The sequence below is a fragment of the Artemia sp. Qi Xiang Cuo genome, chromosome 3 (genome assembly GCF_049724085.1).
Source record: "Artemia sp. Qi Xiang Cuo chromosome 3, ASM4972408v1, whole genome shotgun sequence".
Taxonomy (NCBI): domain Eukaryota; kingdom Metazoa; phylum Arthropoda; class Branchiopoda; order Anostraca; family Artemiidae; genus Artemia; species Artemia sp. Qi Xiang Cuo.
Window position 1 is genome coordinate 91,789,666 of NC_142796.1, and position 25,796 is coordinate 91,815,461.

General features: G+C 37.1%; 1 protein-coding gene across 2 annotated transcripts in view; it reads right to left on the reverse strand.

Moving 5' to 3' along the window:
* LOC148954744 (uncharacterized) overlaps nt 1-25,796 on the reverse strand; it is a 62,335-nt gene that overhangs the window by 21,753 nt on the left and 14,786 nt on the right. The window lies entirely within an intron of this gene.

Consider the following 25,796-nt stretch of genomic DNA (forward strand, 5'->3'; position numbering starts at 1 on the left):
TACAATAAATAACCAAGTCAAGCTCAAAACGAGATGAAATTAACATAAGTTGGGCTTAAAACCCCTATGCTTTCCCAAGGCCAGAACATAATTTGCACTTTACTGAAAAAAATATATATGTTTTTACTTTTAAACTTTAATAAATCAAATATTATTAACATTTTGATTACTAAATATCAGTATATGTATATTAAACTGACAATGCACATTCATTTGTATTTTTTTCAGTAAATTGCAAATTATGTTCTGGCCTTGGGAAGGCATAGGGGTTTTGAGCCCAACTTATGTTAATTTTTGCTCGTTTTGAGTTTGACTCGGTTATTTATTGTAATTTCTGTCCGATTTGGGTTTCATTTATTCAAATTTTTCTCATTGTGAAACATATTTTGTTTATAGAACTTGTCGCGTGCTAATTTTTTATTCGTGGAACTTTCTGTGTGCTAATTTTTGTTCGTGAAACTTCATACATATTTTTTTTTACCCCTCGTGAAATTTGTACATTGATTTTTTCCTTGTAAAACTGATTTTGTACAAGGAACTTGTTGCGTACTGATTTTTATTCATGGAACTTGTTGCCTACTGATTTTTTGTTCGTGAAACTTGTTGCACGATGATTTTTCTCTTCGTAAAACTTGTACACTGAGTTTTCTCCTGCTGAAACTGATATTATTCATGGAACTTGTTGCGTGCTGATTTGATTCCCAGAACTTGTTACCTGCTGATTTTTTTCCCATGAAACTTGTTGCATGCTGATTTTTCTCTTCATGAAACTTGTACATTAACTTTTTTCATCGTGAAACATTTTGTTCGTGAAACTTGTTGCGTGCTGATTTTTATTCGTGGGACTTTCTGCGTGCTGATTTTGTTCGTGAAACTTTTTACATGTTGATTTTTTCTCTTCGCGAAACTAGTACATTGATGTTTTCCTCGTGAAACTGATTTTGTTCAAGGAACTTGCTGCCTTTAATATCCCCTGTTAATTTCCCGATCTGACCATTTAAAATCCTATGTTAATCTGCTATGGGCGTTGCAGGAAGCCATGAGGGTGTGTCGTGACATCAGAGGGCATGTCACAGAAATGCCGTGTTTATTTTCCTATCTGATCGTTTAAAGGCAAGGGTGTGTCGTGATGTTAGAGGGCGGGAACCTTACCAGCTGGAAACAGGTGACCATATTGCCCAGGCGCAAGGGACTTGGAGCTACACATGTAATGGGCCGGTAGAAATCCCATGTTTATTTCCTATGAGCCTATTTAAAGTGCAAGAGTATATCCCTTACAATAAATGGGCTAGTAACTATTTATTACTACTTGTGTAATATCCTGACCACACTCCGATTTATCATATAAAAAACAAATACTGAATCACTTGGAATCCTGGGAATTTTGCCAATACTGAAACAATCTTGCATCACTTGGTCACAGAAACAAGGATGCGCCTTTAAACCTTCTTCTTGCGCCGTTAAACCATTGGGAGAAAGGATTAGCGCCTATGGGCGTCATCGCAGGCCTTTTCCCAATACTATTGCTATCCTTGTCAACGTCTGTAAACCTCCATAAACTATATTACTTAACTTAATAACCTCTAATTTCTCCCTTTCCAACCACGCCAGACAAATTTCCTCCAAAGACCTTTTTGTTCCTTGGAAAATCCAAAAAATTAATCAAATTGTCCTACCAATCCCCATATATCAGGCAAAAATAAGGACTCGTTTTATCCACACCTTTCCCGAATATTTTACTTTATCTCCATGTGCGGACAGATTAAACCAGAAAATAAAGAAACCAATGAATAATTTTCTAGCTTTATGTTCAACACGAATTTTATTACAGTTCTTTCGTTATAATAATGAAAATTGATCTAAGTCGGCGTCCAGAGGTATGAGATTTATATTTTTATTATTTACGTGGTTATGATGTGCTAACTTTATTTTCATCTGTTTTTCTTTTAAGACATTAGTAGCATGTGTTTAAAATAAACTTTTATAACGTAGTAAAACTTTGCGAAAGCCGTCATTCAGATTCAAGTTGCAGTCTAATTTAAACAAATAAACTAGCTGCCTCTTCTCCCTCACCAGAAACATTTTCGGCTTGGTATAAATACTTTCTCCTGATGAAGAGAGGTAATAATGAACTCCCCATCAACATTTATCTGAAGGATGTTTCATAGATAATCTGAATAATTATGTCTAAAAATTCGCTTTGGTTGCCTTAAATAGCCATCCAAATGATCCAAGAGACCCCTCTGCTCCAACAGTTGTCATTAGCTGGTCAAGTTTTAGGCACCTCTCACAAAAATCTGTTGACTTCTCCACTAATAGTTGTCAAACACTGATGAAATGTAATATGTAATATAATCGTTAAAACGTTTAGTATAATTTTGTTTTCACACTATGCCGTAGAATATGTCCCACTGGCATAACTTAAGACATTACGTTTTGTAATACTACGGGGTAATTTTAGTCCGTACTGTTTCCTAGAAAGCCTTCCACACTTGATAAGTGAATGAATCTCCATCTCCACTCCGCATCTTGTATTTTGAATAGTTTTATTGTGATGGCTGTGATGATTTTAGACGGTGGTTCTGATGGTTATATGGATTTTTACATTAGTAAGCACGGAAATACTTGTTCCAAGTAGATGTGAGCGCAACACAGAATTTTAGATTACATGAGTTTATATTGCATTACGGAAAAGTCATCATAGTAGCTGCACAACAGAATTCCTGGAGGAGCAGTTAATAAGTGGAACCATAGATTAATTAGCTTTTCCGAGAAAGCCTTCCACACTTGATAAGTGAATGAATCTCCATCTCCACTCCACATCTTGTATTTTGAATAGTTTTCTTGTGATGATTGTGATAATTTTAGACGGTGATTCTGATGATTCTATGGATTTTTACTTTAGAAAGCACGGAAATACTTGTTTAAGTCTTAAAGGTTATGCTTAATGTAACGTTATTCAATCATTTAGCATAGATGTGCATTCCCTGGCACTAACCCTGGTACCAGTGTAAATTCCTACTGTCACCAGTGTACGTGCCAGAGTACCGTCAGTGCCACAACTGATGGTACTAGGATGGTTCAGTCTTGAACCAACTCTCAAAGGGAATACACTTGTTTGAACTTTGAACTCTGAAAGATTATGTCTAAAAATTCGCTTTGGTTGCCTTAAATAGCCATCCAAATGATCCAAGAGATCCAAGAGTAACTCTAATTTAAACAAATAAACTAGCTGCCTCTTCTTCCTCACCAGAAACATTTTGGGCTTGGTATAAATACTTTCTCCTGATGAAGAGAGGTAATAATAAACTCCCCATCAACATTTATCTGAAGGATGTTTCATAGATAATCTGAAAGATTATGTCTAAAAATTCGCTTTGGTTGCCTTAAATAGCCATCCAAATGATCCAAGAGACCCCTCTGCTCCAACAGTTGTCATTAGCTGGTCAAGTTTTAGGCACCTCTCACAAAAATCTGTTGACTTCTCCACTAATAGTTGTCAAACACTGATGAAATGTAATATGTAATATAATCGTTAAAACGTTTAGTATAATTTTGTTTTCACACTATGCCGTAGAATATGTCCCACTGGCATAACTTAAGACATTACGTTTTGTAATACTACTGGGTAGTTTTAGTCCGTACTGTTTCCTAGAAAGCCTTCCATACTTGATAAGTGAATGAATCTCCATCTCCACTCCGCATCTTGCATTTTGAATAGTTTTCTTGTGATGGCTGTGATGATTTTAGACGGTGGTTCTGATGGTTATATGGATTTTTACATTAGTAAGCACGGAAGTACTTGTTCCAAGTAGATGTGAGCGCTACACAGATTTTTAGATTACGTGAGTTTATATTACATTATGGAAAAGTCATCATAGTAGCTAAACAACAGAATTCCTGGAGGAGCAATTAATAAGTGGAACCATAGATTAATTAGCTTTTCCGAGAAAGCCTTCCACACTTGATAAATGAATGAATCTCCATCTCCACTCCACATCTTGTATTTTGAATAGTTTTCTTGTGATGATTGTGATAATTTTAGACGGTGATTCTGATGATTCTATGGATTTTTACTTTAGAAAGCACGGAAATACTTGTTTAAGTCTTAAAGGTTATGCTTAATGTAACGTTATTCAATCATTTAGCATAGATGTGCATTCCCTGGCACTAACCCTGGTACCAGTGTAAATTCCTACTGTCACCAGTGTACGTGCCAGAGTACCGTCAGTGCCACAACTGATGGTACTAGGATGGTTCAGTCTTGAACCAACTCTCAAAGGGAATACACTTGTTGGAACTTGATTCTTTAACCTTGAATTAAATCAGTGATTACAGAAGTCGTCCAGTCTGATACTTGACTATTTTACACAATCAGATTTTTGCGTTTTAAATTGATAAAATTGGTACGTAAGCTGAGTGTGGTGTTTGGAGAAAATTGGATATTATTCGTGGATGGTGTTCTGGATGTCAGAGTACGAAGGTTAATAGTCAAATAATAAATGAAACAACAGGTCTCCACGGTCCATCGGGCCACCCACCAATAAGGTGGTTGCCACTGCCATCCGTGGGCCTGCCCCCATAAAGATAAGTTTTCTTTTCGTGTCTATTTGATGCTAATTAAACTCAAATTTATTGATTACTTATATTTATTGTTACCGTCATGGATCCAGCTAACGTTAAAATTGGAGATTTGCTCCTTGCCAAATTTGCGGGTTATCCTCTTTGGCCTGATCGTATCCTAGAAGTTATGAAGACAAATACCAGAGACAGCAAATTTGTTGTTTTTTGCTATGGCAAAAAAACTCGATCGTCAGGTTCTATCCGTCGCGAGTTTACTTAGTTTTGATGGCAATGAGAAGGAAGCATCAACAAAGAAAATTAAGGGTGTTAATCATGCATTTACAGAGCAAAAAAATCATTCTGATGTTTACCGCTAGTTTATAAGAGAAGGGCAAAATTCGGTAACGGATAGCCTACTCTCAGATCCCACTGCTCATCGCCGTAGACTAATAGTGGCTACAGAGAATGAACTTGTGGCTACAAAAAAAATCTAACTAAAGAAATCGAGATAAAAATTAACGAAAAACTGAAAAAATTGACTATGCAGACTGCAGCTCTATGATGCAGTACATGTGTAGTTTTATCCTAAATTTGAACTGATTGAAAAACATCTAAAAACATACATGCATATGATTAATCTATTGCAAAATCGTGTGAATCAGCTTGAGCTCAAGATAGACGACATTGAGCAGAAAGGGAGAAGTGATTCCCTGTTTTTAATGGTGTGAAGCAGATTCCTTCGCAGAGTGTGGGGGACACCATAAAGAGTATATTGTTTGTCAAGATGGGTCTAACTAATATTAAGGATTCAGACATAGTTAGTGTTCAGCGATTTAGAGTTGGAACAAATAATGCTCAAAGACCAGATAAAGTTCCCCTGTTCTCGTGCAGTTTCGATTAAAAGAAATAGCTCGCCATGTGTTTAAAGCGAAGAAGCAGTTTGGTGGCTCAGGCTTATTTTTAGCTGAGAACCTTACGAAACGTAAGCGCAATCTTCTGAGCGCTTCAAGAGATAAGTTTGGAAATCGCAGTGTGTGGTCTAATCAAGGCCGTATTTTTGTGCGTTAAACTGAGACTGCTCCAATCAGGCGTATCTGGTCAATTGATGACCTTTTATAGTTTTTTTTTATATTTGTGTTATTTTTTTTATTTTTTTTTTCAAGTGCTATTTCTTGTTGTTTTATATGAAAATTGATAATGGTTGATCAAGACTGATTTAGTTTTATGGATTTTTCTAGCTCAGACTCTTGAGATTTTTACTCCCTTGATGGGCGTTTACTTCAATTGCAAAGTAACCCATTAGATGTTTTGAGTATTCTTAATAATTCTATTGGTCAATTTAAAAGACAGTCCCTAAATATTTCCCATTCAATTACTAGTAAGTATGTTTCCTATTTAAAGTGGGCAATTGGACGAGATGATTATTTTTCGGTCCTTCAACTCAATACTCAGGATCTATGTTCATCGATTGATCAGTTGAGACAGATGGTTTATGATGAGCGACCCGATGTTATCGGACTATGTGAGACTTTCCTTAATTCTAGTAATGGAATGCTTTTAGATGTACTCGGTTACAAAATGGAGCGACTAAATCGCAGAAGGATGGCAAAGGGTGGTCTAGTAATGAATATTTATGATGTTTTTCCCTATAGTGTTCGAAGCGATCTGTCAAGGAATGACGAGTGGGTTTTTGAATCCCAGTTCATTAAAATTAAACTACAAAAAAAAGTTTTGATAATTGGTAGTGTTCATATATCTCCCATTGGATCCGTCCCTTCTTTTCTTCAGGTCCTTGCTGAGGTCTTGGATTTAATATTCAAACGTCCATGTGAACTTATAATAATCTGATACTTTAACTTAAATGTAATTGACATGGCTTCCTCTACTACAGTGGGTTTTTTCTCAGATATGCTCGCTGCTAGGGTTCTACCAACAACCTGTATTCCGACACGTGTAACTGATACGTCAGCGTCTTTTATTGATAATATTTTCTCGTCTCCTAATTTGGTTCGGAATTCTGTTGTAGTGAGTGATATTTCAGACCATTTTCCTGTATTTTCCAGTTTTATCCTTGAAAAAATATTGAATAGAGACACTCCAGTATCTGCTTCAGCTTCTTTCAGGTTTGGTTTGAATGAATTGATCCACCTTAGAACCCATTTAGCTGAGAAGACATGGAATATTTTTGGTGAGGATAGTGATTTTTGTTCAAAGTTTGATTCCTTTTATGAGTCAGTGAAGGAGTCTATTTTTGACGTATGTGCTATGTCCCCCTCTACTTTAAGGTCAAAAAGATCTATTCCTCTTGACCCATGGATGACGCCTGGTCTTCTAAAGAGTTGGAGAAGAAAAATAATCTTTGGAACGCTTGTAATTCAGCAAAGCCATCTTTGAATTCTGCACGTCTTCAGCAATTCAAACTCTACAGGAATGTTTTCAATTTCTTATGCCGGAAGGCTAAATTCCTTTATTATTCCAAAAAATTATTGGATTGTGGGAAAGATATTCGAAAAATTTGGCAAGGGATCAATTCCGTCCTCAAACGTTCTCCTCCGACTCCTTCTATCCCTCCAAGTCCTGTAGTTGGTGATGTGGTTGTTGAGGGTATTCCATCTATTCAAGAAGCATTTACATCATATTTCGCCAATATAGGAAAACCACTGCTTCTTTAGTCAGGTCCTCACAGTCACAACTAGATTACAAATCTTATCTTGGTCCGCCATGTCTCAAATCGATGGTGTTATATCCTGCTTCTGATGTTGAAGTGGCCATGATTGTAAACAGCTTGAAGGGCTCTTCGTCGTCTGGCCCTGTCTGTATTCCAACTATGGTAGTTAAGTTCATTCTTCCTTCAATTTTTATTCCATTGACAAAGCTTATAAAACTTTCTTTTGAAAATAGGATTTTCACCAGTTCTCTTAAGCGAGCTAGGGTAACTGTTTTATATAAAGTGGACCAAGAAATGATCCAGCCATATATTGTCCTATATCTTTGCTGTCTGTTTTTAGCGAAATCTTTGAAAAGACCATACTTTCCCGTCTACTTGGTTATCTAGAGGCTAAAAGATTTTTTCATGATTTTCAGTTTGGCTTCCGAGCTAAACATTCTACGGAGCATGCGTGTGTAACTCTTTTAAATTTTCTTCACACAGCGCTTGACTCGGATTCGATTTCTGCTGCTATATTCCTAGATGCCCGTAAGGCTTTCGACTCTCTAAGTCAGGAGATTTTGTTGTGTAAGCTATCACAAAATGCTGTAAGAGGACAGGCTCAAGCTTGGTTTGATTCCTATTTGTCAGGTAGAACTATCTCCGTAGATTTCCTTTCCCGCTTTTCGTCTGAAGTTGAGTTTGGTGTTCATCAAGGCTCTGTTCTTGGACCGTTTCTGTTTTTGATTTATGTTAATGACATTTTAGTTGTGGTTAAGAATCAAAAACCTACAGTTTTCTGTCACGTATGTTATCCTGAATCTTTCAATGATAAATAAAATCCATCGTTTTCGCAGGATGTAGACACTCTCTTTGCTTTTGCTGATGACAGTACCATTGGTACTGTAGTAGGAACTGAGTCAGAGATGCTTCCCAAATTAGTTGACCTTTTTGAGAGAGTCGTTCTTTGGTTTGACGCAAATTGCCTTGCCTTAATTGTTACTAAGTCAAGTTTTTTAATTTTTTCCAGTATTTCTCTGGCGTGCTCTGAGTTAACTAATATCCAGCTTTCAATGGGATCTCTCAGTAAACCTAAGTAATGATATGCCCAATTTCTCGGTATTCTTCTTGATGAAAACTATTCATTCATGCATCATATTGGATTAATTAATATGAAGATCTCAAGGAGCCTTGGAATTTTGAGGAAGCTGAAACACATTTTTCCTGGATCAGTTTTAAAAATTCTGTGCCATTGTTTAGTTCATTCCTACGTCTCTTATTGCCTTATAATATGGATGTCAACTTTCTCTTCTTTTTTTAAACCACTTTCTAAGTTATATGATAAGGCAAGAAGTTTTATACAGGAAACAAATTGTTCTACAACTAACCCAACTAGCCCATTACTTGATTTGCAGTCTCTCTAAATTCTCTCGTGCGCGTCTTTTACTTTTCATCAAATTCATGGTGATGTTCCCACAGCCCTTCAAACTACTCCTTCTTTCGTCACTGATAGGTCACATCATCTTCTCAATTCACGGACTATTAATATTTTATTTACTCCATCGGTGAGGTCTGACTTTAATCCATTAACTGCTTGTCATATCGTTTAGAATAGCCTATCTGAGTCAGCCCAAGAATCTCGCTCGTTTGGTAGTTTCAAAAGAATTTTAAGAAATTTTTTAATGTCTTGATTTTTCTTGTTTAATTATTTTATTTTATTTCAATTTTATTACTATTATTTAGGTTCGGGGGGGGGGGGGTTTGACCCTAGCCTAGGTTAGAAACGTTTGTTGTGAGGGGTACTGAGTTTGTCTAATTTTTTTGTGGCGTGGTTTCAAATATATATTTTAGAATTTTGGTTTATTTTATGGGATTGTCCTACATGTTTTATTTTTTTTTTTGGGGGGGGGGGGTCTCTTTAAATCGCTTTTTTTGTTTTAATATTGAGTTTTTTTCTCTTCTTTGTTTTGCAATTACGATGACCGCAAACTATCTATAGTAAATGTTATTACAGGGATAGCTGCCATTCCAGCTTTTCTGCTGTTAAAGTTTTTTTTTCTTCTTTATTTTTAATTTTTTTGTCTTTTTTTCGTGTATCATTGATTGGAGTCGGTTTAATTTATTCAATTATATTTTATATGTTTAACAATTTTCTTCTATTGATTTAGTGATTAATTGAAATGTATGTATTCCCCCTCTTTTATTTGCCTAGGAACCTTTGGGGGATTAGAAGAATGTATTCATTGTGTGATTAATTAATTACGAATAAATCTTATCTACTAGTGCAACTACTGATGGTACTATCGCGGCTATGATGGTGCCACAAGTTCTACGATTCTGCTCTCGCTGGTTTTTGTGCTGTGGGCTTGCATATTGACAGGCATATCAGTAGGGAGCTATCAATAATTACTAGGGGGACTCCATATATGGGCATAGATTACTGGGCGCACACCACTGCTGCCATCTATAATTGAGTCTAACGCCGACAGGTTATAATTTATTCAAGGATTATCGATCGTGTCTAATGGGGTCAATGACACCTCTTTCATGGTCGATTTATTTGTTGTTTCTATGTGTAATGACTCCGGGGCGAAGTTTGCACATACGCATTGACGGGAACAATGTATTGATCGAGTCGAGGGGAAGTGAATTTCCGAAAATTGATTTACATAAATGAAGGGGAGAGGATTTCCGAGAACTTGATTTACATAATCGCTGGAGAGAATGTATTGATCCGATAACGGGAAACAGGATTACGTGTCTCCTTCTAAGCCACTCAGGGAGTCGGTTACATCTCCTTCTAAGCCAATCAGAGAGTCGGTTACATATGGTTTCCCAATACATCACAAATCGCCCTTGACATTTAGTATATAACGGACATGCGTTGTGATTAAAAATTAAGAAAGTTCTGTGACACAATGGATAAAGCATTGGAATATATTGATGAGTTGGAAGCCTTGGCTACAGCGATTTACAATGTGAGTTCTGTTTAGTAAATTTTCATACTTTATTTTCAAATAAAATCATTTACATAGTCATCCCACAATATATTCAAATTCAGGTACCGCCCCCCCACACAAATCCACTATATATGGTTTATACTCGCTAGAAAGCTTAAAATATGTTCTTTTTACCACGTAAACCTAACCTCCCCCTCCACACCCTCCCCCTGTTTACGACTTTAATTCTTTCATTGGAAATAATTCTGTTTTTGATAAATTTATTCTTTCTGTAAGCCTATCTAAAAGTGACAGTCAACTTCTGTCCACCCTTAGCTATTAATATACCGTTTCCATTGAAGCCGGCACTAACTTGACTTAAACATTTCCGCAATGATTTAAACAGATGTAATTATTGAACCCTTTAAAGTGTATATCCTGCTTTGCTAAATCCTTATGAATTCGGATAGCAAAAGCTTCAACTGAAAAAAAAAACTTTTTCCCAACAAATTCAAAACAGTTTCGCGCAGAAACAGATGGATGTTAATTGTGCTTGCTGGCTCACAACCTATATGAAAGAGTGATATGAGTTATTTCCAAATTAAGTGCTAACAGATATTTTTTTAGGACATTGTGTAAAAGGGGGGGGGGGGGGGAATTATGTGAAAGGGGGAGGGGGGATGCTAACAGCCCTTTAGAGTGCATATTTTTTAGATACATCTTGAAATGTCTCGCCGGAAAACGAGAGCCATTATTCCTTTTTTCTAGCTTTCTTTCGATAAAGTTTCTTTTATATTCCCGAGAGAGAGCGTGAAAACTATGGTTCTTTTAACTTTGATATACAAGGCTAGAAAGAAAAGTCTTTAGCAGTTGCATGAAGACTATATTAAGTGTAAATTGAATAGCATTTACGTCTAATATCGTAAATTTTAGGCCTTTAGGCTATATGTTAAGAATCTTTTTTGTATTTTAAAGCCTATAGACGCGAACATTTAAAAAAAATTTCTAAATGGTAAAAATAAAAACATTGATTTCGATCCTAAGACTACAAACTAGTGATTGTCAACTTTTATTTTTTTCACAAGCTGTGCAATAAAAACGTATGATTTCCAAGTATAGTATGGGGGGTACTAATTTTTCTTCTGTGAAAAAGGGGAAAATTATTTCAATACTAAATTTATTCTTCTTTTTAAGGCAAATTATGAAGAATGTGCACCTATATCTGAAAAGAAAGCAAGGGGGGGTGAGGCAGCCCCATCAGTGCCAGCCCCTACACAGTCTGGGCAAAAGCCAAAGAGAGAATGGGCCATAAGGAGGGAGAACCCTGCTTTCTCATCTGTGCAAGCCCGTGACATCGCTGGCTCGACTGCACAAGTCCGTACCGTTACTGGCTCTACTGCACAAGCTGCAGCCCAATCTGCGCAAGAACATAACGTCGCCGGCCTGTCCGCTCTCCATCATGCTTTACCCGGTCCATTTGACACTCAACTACAGCCGGGATATAAAAATGTAAGCATTTTTACTGGTTATAGAAATATCTATCTATTTCTTCCAACCTTTTCTTAGCCCTTTCTTTTCACTATTTTTCAACACTGTAAATGTGTGTCAGAGATATTAAAAATGTTATTTTCGCTATAATCCCACACCCCTTGTTTTAAATTTCTCTGCCCCCTCCCCACAGAGATATCTAAAAATAATGTAAATTTTTGGCCTGTCAAAGAAACCGCTCTTTTTTTAATCTTTCCTATTTTCTTTGCCCACTGTAGGCATCTTCGCAATTTTTCAACCTCATAATAATATTTTTAGCTAATACCTAAGTAAAAGCGTGTCAGAGATATTTTTCTCCTAAGGGAAATATAGCGTTCCCCCTTTTAAATCAGGTCAATTATTGTATACATTCAGTCTGCTGAATTTTCATATTGAAGCCAAAAAAGGCACTATATTCCGATCATAATTTCCTCATAGCAAATTCTTTGCGTTATAAACTACTTTTATTTAAAAACTTATTTTCTATCGGAAAGAGTTATATATAGCCAGAAAGGGATAGGCTATCAACTAAACACCTCGGTTTTTTCTAAAGCAGATATAGAGTATTAATATGAATTATTTTTTGAGGAGTTGTTTGAACAAAATCAAAACCTTCTATGTTTTTTTTAGATTGTATTAAAATGGAACTTTCAGAATATATATATAGAGTAGAGAACTAAATGCTACTGCTAAGCGCCTTTATAAATAAAAATCCAATTTTAAATATAGGGTGATTTAGACACATTGAAAATAAGCTATTTTCTTTTATAGGTTTTATTGGTTCCATATTCGCCATCTCCCCCTGTTCGTCAGTCGGAGAAGAAGACGCGCTGTGGAGCTCTGCAACAATTCACATATCAATGGTAATTCACTTGAAATACCGTTTTATACTAATGATTTTTTAACTGATTATTTTAATGTTGATAATAGCACAGTTGAGCAGGGGGACTTACCTTTGCTACGTCCAAACACCTTACATCTTTTAGAGGATTTTAAAAATGAATTAACAGGGAACCCTCCCCCCACTGATAATATACTTCCACTTCAAACAACTGAAGTGGTTCCCATAGCCCTATTATTGAACAATGTGCGGGAGGGGTGCTGATAATATACAAGAGAAGGATGTGGGGGAGGGTAATACCCAATTTACATCATTCCCTGAGTTTCAACTCTCGAATACAATTTTAAATGCGATAGTTGTGTACACTGCAACTTTTGGAGACCCTTTTAATTCGCTTTTTGGGTGGTAATTTTGTGTTTGACCCTGTAGAAATTGTTCATGAAAATGTAGATAGAATTCGTGCACTGCTAGAAAACCAAATTCAGTTGTGGGGAGGAGGTAGGGATTCAATTAATGTTTCTATTGTTTTAAAGGTGTTTTATTTAAATGAGGGAAAAAGTGAGGTTTATCATCATTATGTACATACCGAGATGCGAGTGGTCTATCCAAATTTAGAGAATTTTGAGGGTGTTTTTTCAGAGTGGATAGGCCATATTATTACGCATCTCGAGAATTATAACAAAAATGGGAGCGGGTCTGTAGTTCTTTATGTTGAAAATTTAAGCGTTAATATTTGTAAATTTAAGAAAGATTTTATTTTAAGAGGGGGACATAGGGATAAGGGTACAGTTTTAAAATATAATCCCGATTTAGAAGGATGTAAACGTGTCCAGCGAATCTGTTTTGAAACAGCTCAAAATGTTTCAAGTAAGCTTTCCTCATGTCAGCTTTCCGACCTTTGAAAGATGAAGCCACAAAGACGAATTTAGATCACTGGGCTGTACATGGGAAGGATGGGTCCGATTTTCCCATTGTAGAGTTTTCTTGTTTAGAGGGAAAATACCCAGTAACGCTCAGGTCTATTGATATTTTTGAAAGGGCCAATGCCCATTTAATTATCGGCGTTACTGTGGTTCAGGATGAAACTGAATTTGAAGATGGGGTTCGTTCTAAAAAGAAGGGGGTGGTGTTCCCAGTAAGAGGCCCGTCGATTGAATTGGTGAGACACTGGGTATTGCTGCTGTACACACCACCTAGTGACCCCAAATCAATTGGCCATGCCAACCCAATTAAAGACAGCAGGAGCGGGGAGGGTAAAACGGGGCGGGGGGTACGTTTCTACTGTCCAACATGCCTGTCTTGATTTTGGACAGAATTAAAGTTGCCAAATCATATGAAACATTGTAAACGGTATGGCTACCAGTCAGTGGAAAAGGTTTCAGGGGAGAGGGCCTTTTTACGTTTTAAAAATTTCCAAAACACCCTCCTCCAGAGCAATAAAATCTCGTTGGACTGTGAAGCGAAGCTAGTGGAAGTGAACGATCTTCGATTTCCAAACCGAATCAAAGAACATCAAGCTATTGCAGTCTCCTACGCCCACGCGCCCAGGGACAGTTCTAACACTATGCAGTTGTTAGAAATAGTTTAAACGTTGGAAGAGGGAGAGTGTATGGTCAAGACACTGACTAAATTAATTGGCACCGCTAATGGCGCTATTTCTCGTTTGAGAAATACCCATTACCCAATGGTGTCGTCTGCAGAGGATCGCCTCGCGATTAAAAATAAAAAAAATGCTGGGTTTGTAAGGGGGAGTTTGAAGAGGGGGATAAGGGGAAAGGGAAAAGAGGGGGAAGGGGAAAGTCAGAGCTCACAATCACTTTTGGAGGAAATATCCTCTGGGGGTAGTAATTTTAGAGGGGTAGCACATCAATCATGTAACTTAAACGTTAGCCAGCAGTTTTTTATTCCAGTTTTTATTCATAATTCAAATTATAATTTAAAATTTATTTTACCGGCACTGGCACGTACGCACAGGGAGGGAGGGGGAGTAGATAGTCCATGGGTAAATAATTCATTTACCTATAACATCATTCCCAAATCAACAGAGAAGCTAGTGCTTCTCGAGCTGAAATGGCAGGTAGTAAATAATAGGCATACCTGCTGGAAAAAAACCAGGGTTTTATATTCTTTTAGTTTTTTCCCAAGGTATTAAGTCAATTGATTCAAGTGCAGAATAGTGACAATTTTGATAGTTTTGCTTTGCTTAAACAGCACTTTCTAGACAGTGAAATGTATGACCTATTGACCTGTAATGGTGTATATGCATACGACTATTACTGTTCTGGCGCTCGTTTAAACGAGGTAAAGCTACCTCCAATTGAAGCTTTCTATAATTCACTCACCAACAGTGAATGCACAGCCGAGGAATATGAATTTGCCAAGAAGGAGTGGTCTAAGGGGAATTGTAAAAATGGGTGGGATTATTGTAGACTGTACTTGGCCAGTGACGTTTTAACTCTGTAAGATATTGTCTGCAAGAACACAGACCAAATCTATTCAGAGTTTGGACTAGATATAGGCTATTATTTTTCTACACCACATTTGGTGATGGACTTAATTTTTAAAATTAGTAGGGAGGAAATAGGCTTAATAACTGATTTAGATCAACATCTTTTTGTAGAAAGATCAATGAGAGGTGGGTATATTTTTCATGGGGATCGTGTTTTGACAACTGATCCAAGCGGACAAAACAGCACCAGTGCAAAGTCAAATGCAGTGTTCTTGGACATGAACTCATTGTACCCCTCGGCAATGTCTCACTACTCTTCGCCGTGTGGGAACAATAAATGGCTTGAGAATCCTTGTGAGCTCCCCGACATTAACACAGTCGAGGACAATGGGCCACAAGGATGGTTCTTTGAAATTGATGGGCACATTCCATTGGCGCTTCATTATTAAGTCAGAGATTTTGTTTTTCCCTGTATCAATCGACCAGTGACTCACTGAGCCCCTAAAATCGATCATTGGTTGAGGATATGGGGATGCACTGGACCCCTTTTAAGCAAAAACTGATTGCAGATCTGGACCCTAAAGAGAATATCGTTGTTCATCATGTGCTTTTGCACTGGATGGTGAACAATGGTTTCAAGATCACCAAAATACATAGGGTCCTGCAATTCAGTCAAAAACCATACTTAAAGACGTTTATCGACACCTTTGTTGATAAACGCTTTTGGGCAAACACCAAAGTAGAGAAGGAAATTTACAAACTCATTCTAAATTCAGCGTTTGGCAAAATGTGTGAAAGCGTACGGAACAGATCTCGTGGCGACGTCGTTACTAACCCTCAAGAGTGTGCACGAATTATTGCCGACCCCAATGTCACAACTTTCATGAGCATAGTGGCTGGCATGGTTCTTCTACACAGGAAAAAGAGAAATGTGGTACTGAACAAGAATATAGCAGGAGTTAATGCAGCAGTTGAAATTTCCAAAAATCTCTTACTGTCATTTTTTTAAAATGTGTGCAAGGTACACTGGCCACGGGAGAGGGAGGTTCAAGTGTATTATGGAAACACAGATTATCTGGAGTTAAAAGTAAAACCGGAGACTTATTGGGGGATTTAGAAAATGGGGAACACATCAGCTCGCGGATGGATTTCACCAACTGGAATCCGTCCCTCTACCCCGAGTTGGTGAAACGTCAAGCCCCCAACCAACTACTAATGTTAAAATAAGAGACGGGGAATGATTTGATATCCAAGGGGGTGTTCCCAGGTCCTAAAGTATATTGCGTGGAAACTCATAATGGGGGGTCCCGCCCGCGGCCGCCCCCACGGCTTTCCAGAGGGTGGGGGGTCTTTTTAAATTCATAATGTTCAACTATGCTATTTTAAGTTCATGTTCATGTTCCAAGTGTGTTTTTTTCAAGTGTTATTGTACAAAAAGTGTGCTACTGTACAAATAGTGATACTTGACAAAAAGTGTTTTTTTATGACGATAAGTGTTAGTGTTGTACAAATAGTGTTATTGTTGATGGACATGTTGTACAAATAGTGTTATTGTTGATGGACAAAAAAGTATTTTTTTTTATGTCAAAAATATTTGAACAAATAGAGTTTTGTTCTTGTTTAACAATTGTTTTTTTTATGTTGTTCATGTTGAACAAAATAGAGTTTTCATGTACAATAAATAAATGAAATATTGTTTTTGTTGTTCTTGTTAACGTACTAGATAGATCTATGGGAAAATTATTACTACTACTTATTCATTGGATAAGTATGGTTTACGGTTAGCTGTAGTCCGACTGTTGTCAAAAGCAGCAGCATGTATGAATTTAAAAAATCATTCAGGTCATTTCAGTGTGTCCCATAAATGTCGGGGAAAACGATACTTTTAGCGAAAATAAATCATAATTGTAATAGAATGTTTTTGGAAAAGCCAAAGAAAATTTAATATTGCAAAAGTATTTGGTAGGAATCTTACGATCAAATAAAAGCTATTGCCACAACCATACCAATACAATTCATACGGGGACTTGATGTTTTCAATAGTATTGTACCAAACTCGTGGTTGATTATTGATGATTTGGCTGAATCCATTGAACAGTTCTCACAGGAAATGCTACAGCTGTTCACTGTTCGCTCTCGTCATGAACAGATTTCCATAACCCTAGTTCTACATAATCTGTTTCATCAAAGCAAATGTATGAGAACCCTTGCTTTGAATTGGACCATCTATATTATCTATCGAGTTGTTCGTGATTCTAGCTCACTAATAACTCTCAATAAGCAAATATATCCAGGTGCTCCCAAATTTCTGCTGTCAGCGTACACTCAGGCGACAAATAAGCCCTATAGCTACATTTTGCTAGATGTTAATCAGATCACATCCGAGGATCTACGTGTAGTCACCGACATTTTCGACAATAAAATTATCGTATATCTTCTGGTGAACAGTAGAAAAAGCTCTTAGTTGCCATTATTACACTGAAGAAACTACATGAACAACGGCATTTATTTTCCGTTTTAGGCACTTCAAAACCTCCACTCAGGAAGGCCATACTCAAACATGGTGTTGACAATGATTTCATTAATCTATTATCTGAATTATGTTTAAATTTAACTGAGGGCAATGTACACTTGCCAGAAGGTGTTAGACAACAGACGAAGCAACATCGTTCCACTGTACGTGCCTTGGCTTGCAAAAACAAAGGAAATTTTTTTAAAGAAAACGTCTCCTTCAAGCGGGCGGTAGCTTTTTCACACTTTTACTGCCAATAATTGCAGGAGTTGTAAGCAGTTTTCTCTAGAGAATGGCTAAGCCCTATAAATTGACACCATTTGAACTTGTCCTCTCGCCCGTCGAACATTTTGAAGACAATCTAAGCAAATTCATTAATGATGAGAATATTGCAGATGACAAAAAACTGCTTTTACTTCAAGATTCATTGCGACGTGTGGACAAACATAGACCTTATCGTGAGAGACCCGCTGTTACCGTCACAGATCCCTCTAAACAAGAAACATCTCCTCAAGATTCTGTGCAATCAAAGGAAAAGGAAGTGAATTCTATAGTGACAGCAATTGGAAACCTATTGCCAGTGACCTATCGAGAACAGAGTAAAAGAGTATTATCGTATCTCATGTTGGAAACTGGTGGTGATCATCAAGTTCAAGTCGATAGCGCAGGGAAACGAATTATAAATTTGACAATAATCTATACGCCTTTCTAAGTGCATCAAACTTTCCCAAAAGTCTTATTGGCAATAAGCAAATTCTAAAGAAAATAAGAGAATATAGCCCTCCAACAACGCCAACACCAACACCTTTTAAAAAAGAAGAAGATTCAATATTGGAAAATACTAGCAGACGCAGCGGCAATGATTTTATAACAGCTGTGGCTTCTAATCAAAAGCGACGACGGATTGAATCATCATCCAGTGTGCAAAGGCGGAATGGAGATTGCACTACGTGTTTGCGTTCAAAATGGTTGAAGTTCTGAAGCATGTCTATGAAAATATTGGTGAAGTGGGAAGTCTAAGTTCCCCCAAAACGCTTTCTAAAGTTGCCTCCGGCAGCACATTAAAAAAAGCAAAAGAGTATCTACAGAATGAACCGAGCTACACACTACATCGGAATCGCAGGCTTGGTGGCAAACAATATCGAAGAACAAAAGCCTTTTTCCCTCTGCACATAATGAAAACTAATTTTTTAACTTTTGATGCTATTCAACGGCATCAAACTATAACCTACAATTATATTCTGGTTGCAATCAGTGTCTTTGGTCGCTATGCCTATGCCATTCCATTACGGTCAAAGACAGGTGTTGAGGTTGCTCAGGCTTTAGAAAGTATTCTTGAACAGGATTGCTATAGAAAAATTCAATCGGATCGCGGTAGTGAATTTGTTAATCCCCATGTGCAAAAGGTTCTATTGAAATATAATACAACACTTTATCATAGTCACAGCCCGATAAAGGCTGCATTGGCTGAACGATTGATAAGAACGATTCGTCTATTAATTTCAAGATATTGTACACTGAAAAATACACCTACTTTTATTCATGATTTAGATAAAATCATACAGATATATAACCATCGACCCCATCGATCTCTGTCCAACTCAAGCTGACGGGAAGTTCATTGTAGTGAAAATACATTTGATGCTTTTCTAAAGCAATATTCCAATGGTGGTAATGAGAATAAGAAGAAAAGTAAGAAATTCAATGTGGGTGATACTGTTCGAATTAATAGAACCACCAATATTTTTGAAAAGGGGAATTATTTATGGAGCACTGAACTTTTTAAAGTTTCCAAAATCCTGGACACCGAACCCACGACATATCGACTGCGAGACACTAAAGATTATGATATTCTCCGCGGTTTTTATGAATATGAACTGCAAAAAGTTAGAAACACTAGCGAAATTTATCAAATTGAAAATATATTAAAGAGTCGTACTCGTAGGGGCCAGAGACAGTTGCTTGTTCGCTGGCTAGGATACAACTCTGATTTTGATTCTTGGATCAGTGCTAAAGACATTAACAATGCCCAATGATTTCTATGTGACTTTCATGTCTAATGTATCTGATCCTCTCTACAATGACTTGAAAAGAACAAGTGATTTTTGGATGAAACTCTCCCCCACCATCAAATTCGACGAAAATGTAAAGTATGAAGTGGCTCTTGTCGACTGTATTCTCAAAAATACCTATGACATCCTGAGAAAAGATCGTAAATATGAAATAAAAATTAGACCCTATGATTGGCCGCCACCACCCTCAGGTGATCAAGAGCAAATTCAAAAGAGCAATTGGATGGATTATGTATATATTGAATTACCCTACGAGGCACTCACCTGTATGAATGATTTATGTCGTTCTATTAATAAAAGAATTTCCGCTCGTAAAAAAAGAGCTTTTCATTTCAACTATTCAAAGGAGGAGGGCAAGATCTACATTAGTTCACCTATTGCCAATGAAAATGTTATTCTCAAAGATAATCTAAAGGATGTTCTTGGCTTTAAGCTCAATATAATCAATGGTAGAAGTGCCGGAAAGACTAATTTCATTTTTGCAGACTACCCACTTGCCTTCTCCACGGACACTTGTATATTTCTCTACGCTTCATTTGTGGAAACATCCCGGGTTGGTAATTCAAATTCTCCCCTCCTACGGGTTCTTGAACGAAAAATCAATCAAGAACATATTCACCACTACAATATAAAGCATCTTCAGTATATTCCCGTAAACACTTCCTATTTGGAACTCTGTCAGTTAACACTAAGAACTGAATTAGGTGATTTCCTAGCAATTTCAAAAGATTTGGCTGTGATTAAATTTCATTTTCGTCCCATCGTTCAACAACAACAAGATGTCTAATAGAAAAGTAGTATTCATTTGTCCTGATATTGACTGCTATGTGAATACTCTTGGCCCAAGACAACAGGGCAATGGAATGGACTATTACAAAGGGCGCTCATCAATGTATGGCTATGGTCTTGGCAGCTGGTTTGCTAAGCTGTTTCACTCTTCACTACTTTTGACTAGAAAATATCTTGTACCGGCTGCAAAAGGTTTTGCATCCTCTACAGTAGACGATTGGGGCTCTGGCAAGGATTTTAAAAAAAAAGTGCTTCGGAAAATCTTAGGTCCAGCGCGCGAACCTTTGGTGAGAGATTAAAAAAAAATTGAAAAAGTTTAAAAAGGTCGAGAAACTATGTATTATTAATCATTCTCTACTTAGGTCAGAAGCGAAAGACGTCACGCCAGTGATAGAAAAGAAGGAAAAAGCTGACACGTACTTTAGACAGTTGTGGAAGGAAAAAAAGCCCCAGGAAGAGAATTGTTAGATCGAAACTAGATTATTTTTCCTAAGATGTCCTACCTACCGCATAAGGATTCTCAATCTTCAATCACCGCCTCATTGAATCTATTCAATGCAGAAAATGTTGATGTGAGTGTCAAGCATGGATACTATGAACTATTTTATCCCCAACAACCCCTCTCTGATAATCTTTACTTTTAAAGTTATTCCAATGAAGATTACTTTATGGAAATGTCTTCGAAATTTATAGATTTACAAATGAAAGCCCGAGAGTCCGAAAGCACACTATTAATTCTTGCTGATGGAATATCCTAAGAAAATTGTATATTACTTAATTTATTTCGTCAAATCAGTGTCTACATCAATGGCACGCTGGCAAGCACAAGCAACAATCTCTCAAATTATACAAGCTATATGCAATTCATGCTGATGACACCCAAGTCCTACAAGGAATGGAGAGGCACCTCCAGTGGATATGAATTTATTACTAATACTGATAGTACAGATGCATGTAAAAATGCTACAACTAGTGAATTACATCTAGTTCAAAAAATATACCAAGAAATATCTAATATACCTCAAAGGATACCACCCAATATTAAGGTGAATATAAATTTGACGCTTGCATACTCTAATTTAATACTGATGAAAGAATTTGCAAGCAATCCGGATGTAAGTCTCTCTCTAACCTCGGCAATACTTCTTGTACGCAAACAACAAGTTATGAGTTCTGTTGCTTTGGCAGTGGGAAAACTGAGAGCCTATGAGAATAATTTATAATTACTTTTTTGTCATGAAACCACCACTCCATTACATATAATATTGAGATTAAGTAACTTCACCAGTTTATGTTTTACAATTGGCGAAAGTCTATGCAAGATCACCATCGCATTTGTGAAAAACGCCATTTCAAGAGGTTCGTGGACTGGATATTCACATAAATTTGAAATATTTGGGCTTTCATCTCTTGTGTGTAAAGTAAACGGCATCCAACTCTACAATCTATCTTTTTATAACTCCTATAGAAAATTCTATGAGTTGACCATGTAAACCCTAGATCATGATTCGCAACTATTTGAAAATGGTATAACCGAAGAAATTTTTGCTAAAACACATGGTATCATTGCATTGGATTTGTCTGGCACGCAGGATATGAGTATAGTACGGGGAGTGTGCGTTTCGAGTGTACATTTGCCGACCCATTGGCTGAGAGTATTGCACTAATCTCACTAATTCAATATGAAACCTATTGGGAAATCACTCCCGAAGGTACTGTTCTTCTATACTTGGCACCATGAACACCAGTCAAATAATCAATGTATGTAATATGGATCCCTACATGTCCCAGTACAAATCCTATTGTTTGCCCTCGGACTTTCTTGGAAAAATTCAAAGTGGCAACAATACTTTGGCAACAATATATTGTTAATAGCAGTCCGTCGACTGTGCTGACGGGTCATTGGCTGTGCATCTTTCAAACAATGAAGACGATTGAATTTTTTGATCCTCTTGGTCTACCCTATACATTCTACACACACCATATAAGCAACTATATTGAGAGTAGTGGGAAAACTATTATTCAAAATCGGAGGACAGTGCAGGATCTGACGAATAAAAGCTGTGGCTTCCATACACTACTATATTTTGTGTTCCGATGTAGCGGCTATACTTACAAGCAGTTTCTCAACATTTATGTAGACAATTCACGCCTGAACGACTTTCTAGTGGAAAATATCCTCTCAGACCTGTATAATATAAATTTCAGTGCCCTAAGAGTAAAGTGCTTTAAATATGCTTGTGAATTTGTTTATTAATAAAATTTATATATACAACAATGTCTTTAAATCTTCAATTTAGATTTCTTCATCGGTGTATATGCAGCTGTCGTGAACCACTAATGCCAGTAAATCATTTGGATTCACTGTATATTGATCTTGATTGGTTGCAAAGTCAGGGTTACATTTGCAACAGTATAATTTAACTTCACTCATGTCATATCTCTTTGTATAGTCAATAATACTATTTGCATTCACATTATGAAATTCACAATTTTCAATCTGTCTATTTGAAGCGATATCACATACAGTGTTTTTAAATGGTGAATCACATTCGGTAACTGCCAAATAAAAATCACTTGGTTTATAGTCCTACTAGGCAGTGTTGTCACAACGATGATGTAGAAACCAAATTGTCTTGTTACCCTAACAGTTGAATCGTAGACCAGATTCTTCCTCCCAGAATAATTTAAATCCAAGACGATACCAATCTCGTAGAAATAAACTAAAATCGTGTTTGGGATTCTTTCCAATCATATCGGGGTAAGTATTCTCCCACTGATCAAATTTGTCATAGTGAAAATTGGAGCACAGAAGTCCTCTAGGCTGAGAGTCACAAATCTCTTCAAGACATGAATTACATCCTTTGATTTGTACTTCATAGCCTCTATGTAATTTACAAAGAATTACATAATTTACACTTTTCATTATAGTCATCAATAATTGTACAATTCTCACATTGAGTCCAACTGCCAAGAGTGTACATACATAGTGGACATGTAAAGAAAATTTCTCGGTTTCCGATGTCAACTCTCTCACAGCTAAAACAAAACTGATCGTCCTCGCTCGATAAATTCAGGGTGGAGGACTGGGAGAGGAGTAATTCTGTGACGTCACCTCTTTCGAAAGGTGTGGGAGACATCTACCTTGAATCTATGGCAATGTTTTCAAAAGTATATCCACGATATTATTCTGCTTTGTTCCAATTAATATATCAATAAATTGAGTATAAGCATTTGAGTCACATCGACAAAGCTTCATGCAATAGTCCAATGGGGGAGAATCAGTCCCCATTATATTGTCAAGTGCTCCCCGAGAGAATATCCTGCGTTGAAGATATAACTCAAGAAAATCATCATCCAAAATCAAATGTTTTTCCATAAACACAAGATTCGATCTAATCCTCTCTTTCTCAAATTTATTCATTTTTCAATCCTATCACTCTGACTGCTGACTCTAGACTGACCATGAATCGTTAGCCAAACATTCTAACATCAAAAAGAAAGGGAACATTTTCAATTTCGAAACAGTTTTATTGAATAATTACAACAATAACAGTAGACATCAAGGAGGCACACTTGTGCCTCTATAAAGAGGCGACCCACCACAATGTTAAGCGATTTCCGGTCCTAGCAGTCGCAGAGAGACAGCGGTAATCGCATTTTGTAGCCCGAGCTTAAACTAAGAAAATGGCGAAATATCACCCCCCTCCGACTTTATCTTCATGGGTAAAAGTGGGCCGGAAGTTTCGACCCTCCGACCACAGCTCCCCTTTAACATTGTCCGATTGGGTTTAAATTTAGAGGTTAAGCTTTTCTAGGGCCAGGGAGCTTATCCTCGAAATTTCAGCTCAATCCGATCACTCCTTCCCTGTTTTCCAAAAAAAACAAATATAGCCACTTAAAGTTCAAATTTTTTTTTCTTAGCCACGCCTACAGGCCACAATTGGCAACTGATCCGGGTAGATGAGGACTAATTCGAAGCAGAATTTGACCTGTTAGGGCCTTTTGATATTTTCAGACCGAAAAAATTATCCCCCGAATTTACATTTACGAAAAACCTCGTTTTCCTATAAGAACCCGCTATAAGCGGGCTCTTATCGTTTTCCTATAAGAGCCCGCGAAAACACGGGCTCGTTTTCCTATAAGAGCCCGCAAGCCCGCAAGTTGTCAAATCAGCTAACAGTTAGTCAAGCAATAATAAGTAATAAACTGTACAAAAACGTGCATAAATTATTTGAAAAAAACTACGTTTTCTAAAGAGTTAAAGAGGCTGAGTTACAAGGTCGAACCTTAAAACGTACAGTAATTAGGAGGCACAGTTGGGGGGCTGCCGCCCCCCAAACCCCCAACTTTCACAGCCTTTAAATAAAAAAAAGTGTTTTAAACTGAAAGTAAGGAGCGACATTAAATCTTAAAACGAACAGAAATTATTCCGTATATGAAAGGGACTGTGCCCTCCTCAACGCCTCGCTCTTTACGCTAAAGTTTGAGTTTCTCACAACTCTTTTTTTTAGACAATAAAAACTTTAGCGTAAAGAGCGAGGCGTTGAGGAGGGCACAGCCCCTTTCATATACGGAATAATTTCTGTTCGTTTTAAGATTTAATGTCGCTCCTTACTTTCAGTTTAAAACACTTTTTTTTTTATTTAAAGGCTGTGAAAGCGGGGGGTTTGGGGGGTGGCAGGCCCCCAACTATGCCTCCTAATCCCTGTACGTTTTAAGGTTCGACCTTGTAACTCAGCCTCTTTAACTCTTTAGAAAACGTAGTTTTTTTCAAATAATGTACAATTAGCGATACAGTTTATTGTCTTCGATATGTTTCACTAATGCACTTAAAGCATATTGAAGTCTATTCACATGCGCTATATCAACTTTTGCAGCGAAGCATAATTGATCCTCCATTTTAAATTTGCTCAAGGATATCACATATCTTGCATATACTTGATCCCATTCCAGACAAAGCCGTGATCCTCTCGTGATTTCCACCGCAATGTTTGGTGCTCTTGTATTGTTGCCATCAACTCCACTATCAACTTCTAATAGGGTAAACATTTCACTCATCATCAGCACAAATATATCCAAATGAGTAAACTCAAACTGTTCTCGCTCCTTTGAATTCTATTTACACACTAATAAAAACTATAGCAAAAATCCTGTCCTTATATTCTCTGCAATCCTCTCTCGCTAATATTTCTGACCCTCTGATTGGCTTAGAAGGGGACACGTGATCCTGTTTCCCGTTATCAGATCAATAAAATTCCCCCACCGATTATGTAATCAATTTCTCGGAAATTCACTTGTCATAGTCGATTACGCAATCAATTTCTCGGAAATCCTCTCCCCTTCATTTACGTAAATCAAGTTCTCGGACATCCACTTCCTAGTCAAGTCCTAGATCAATACATCTCTTCCCCATTAATGCGCGTGTGAAAACTTCACTCCGGAGACAATACACTT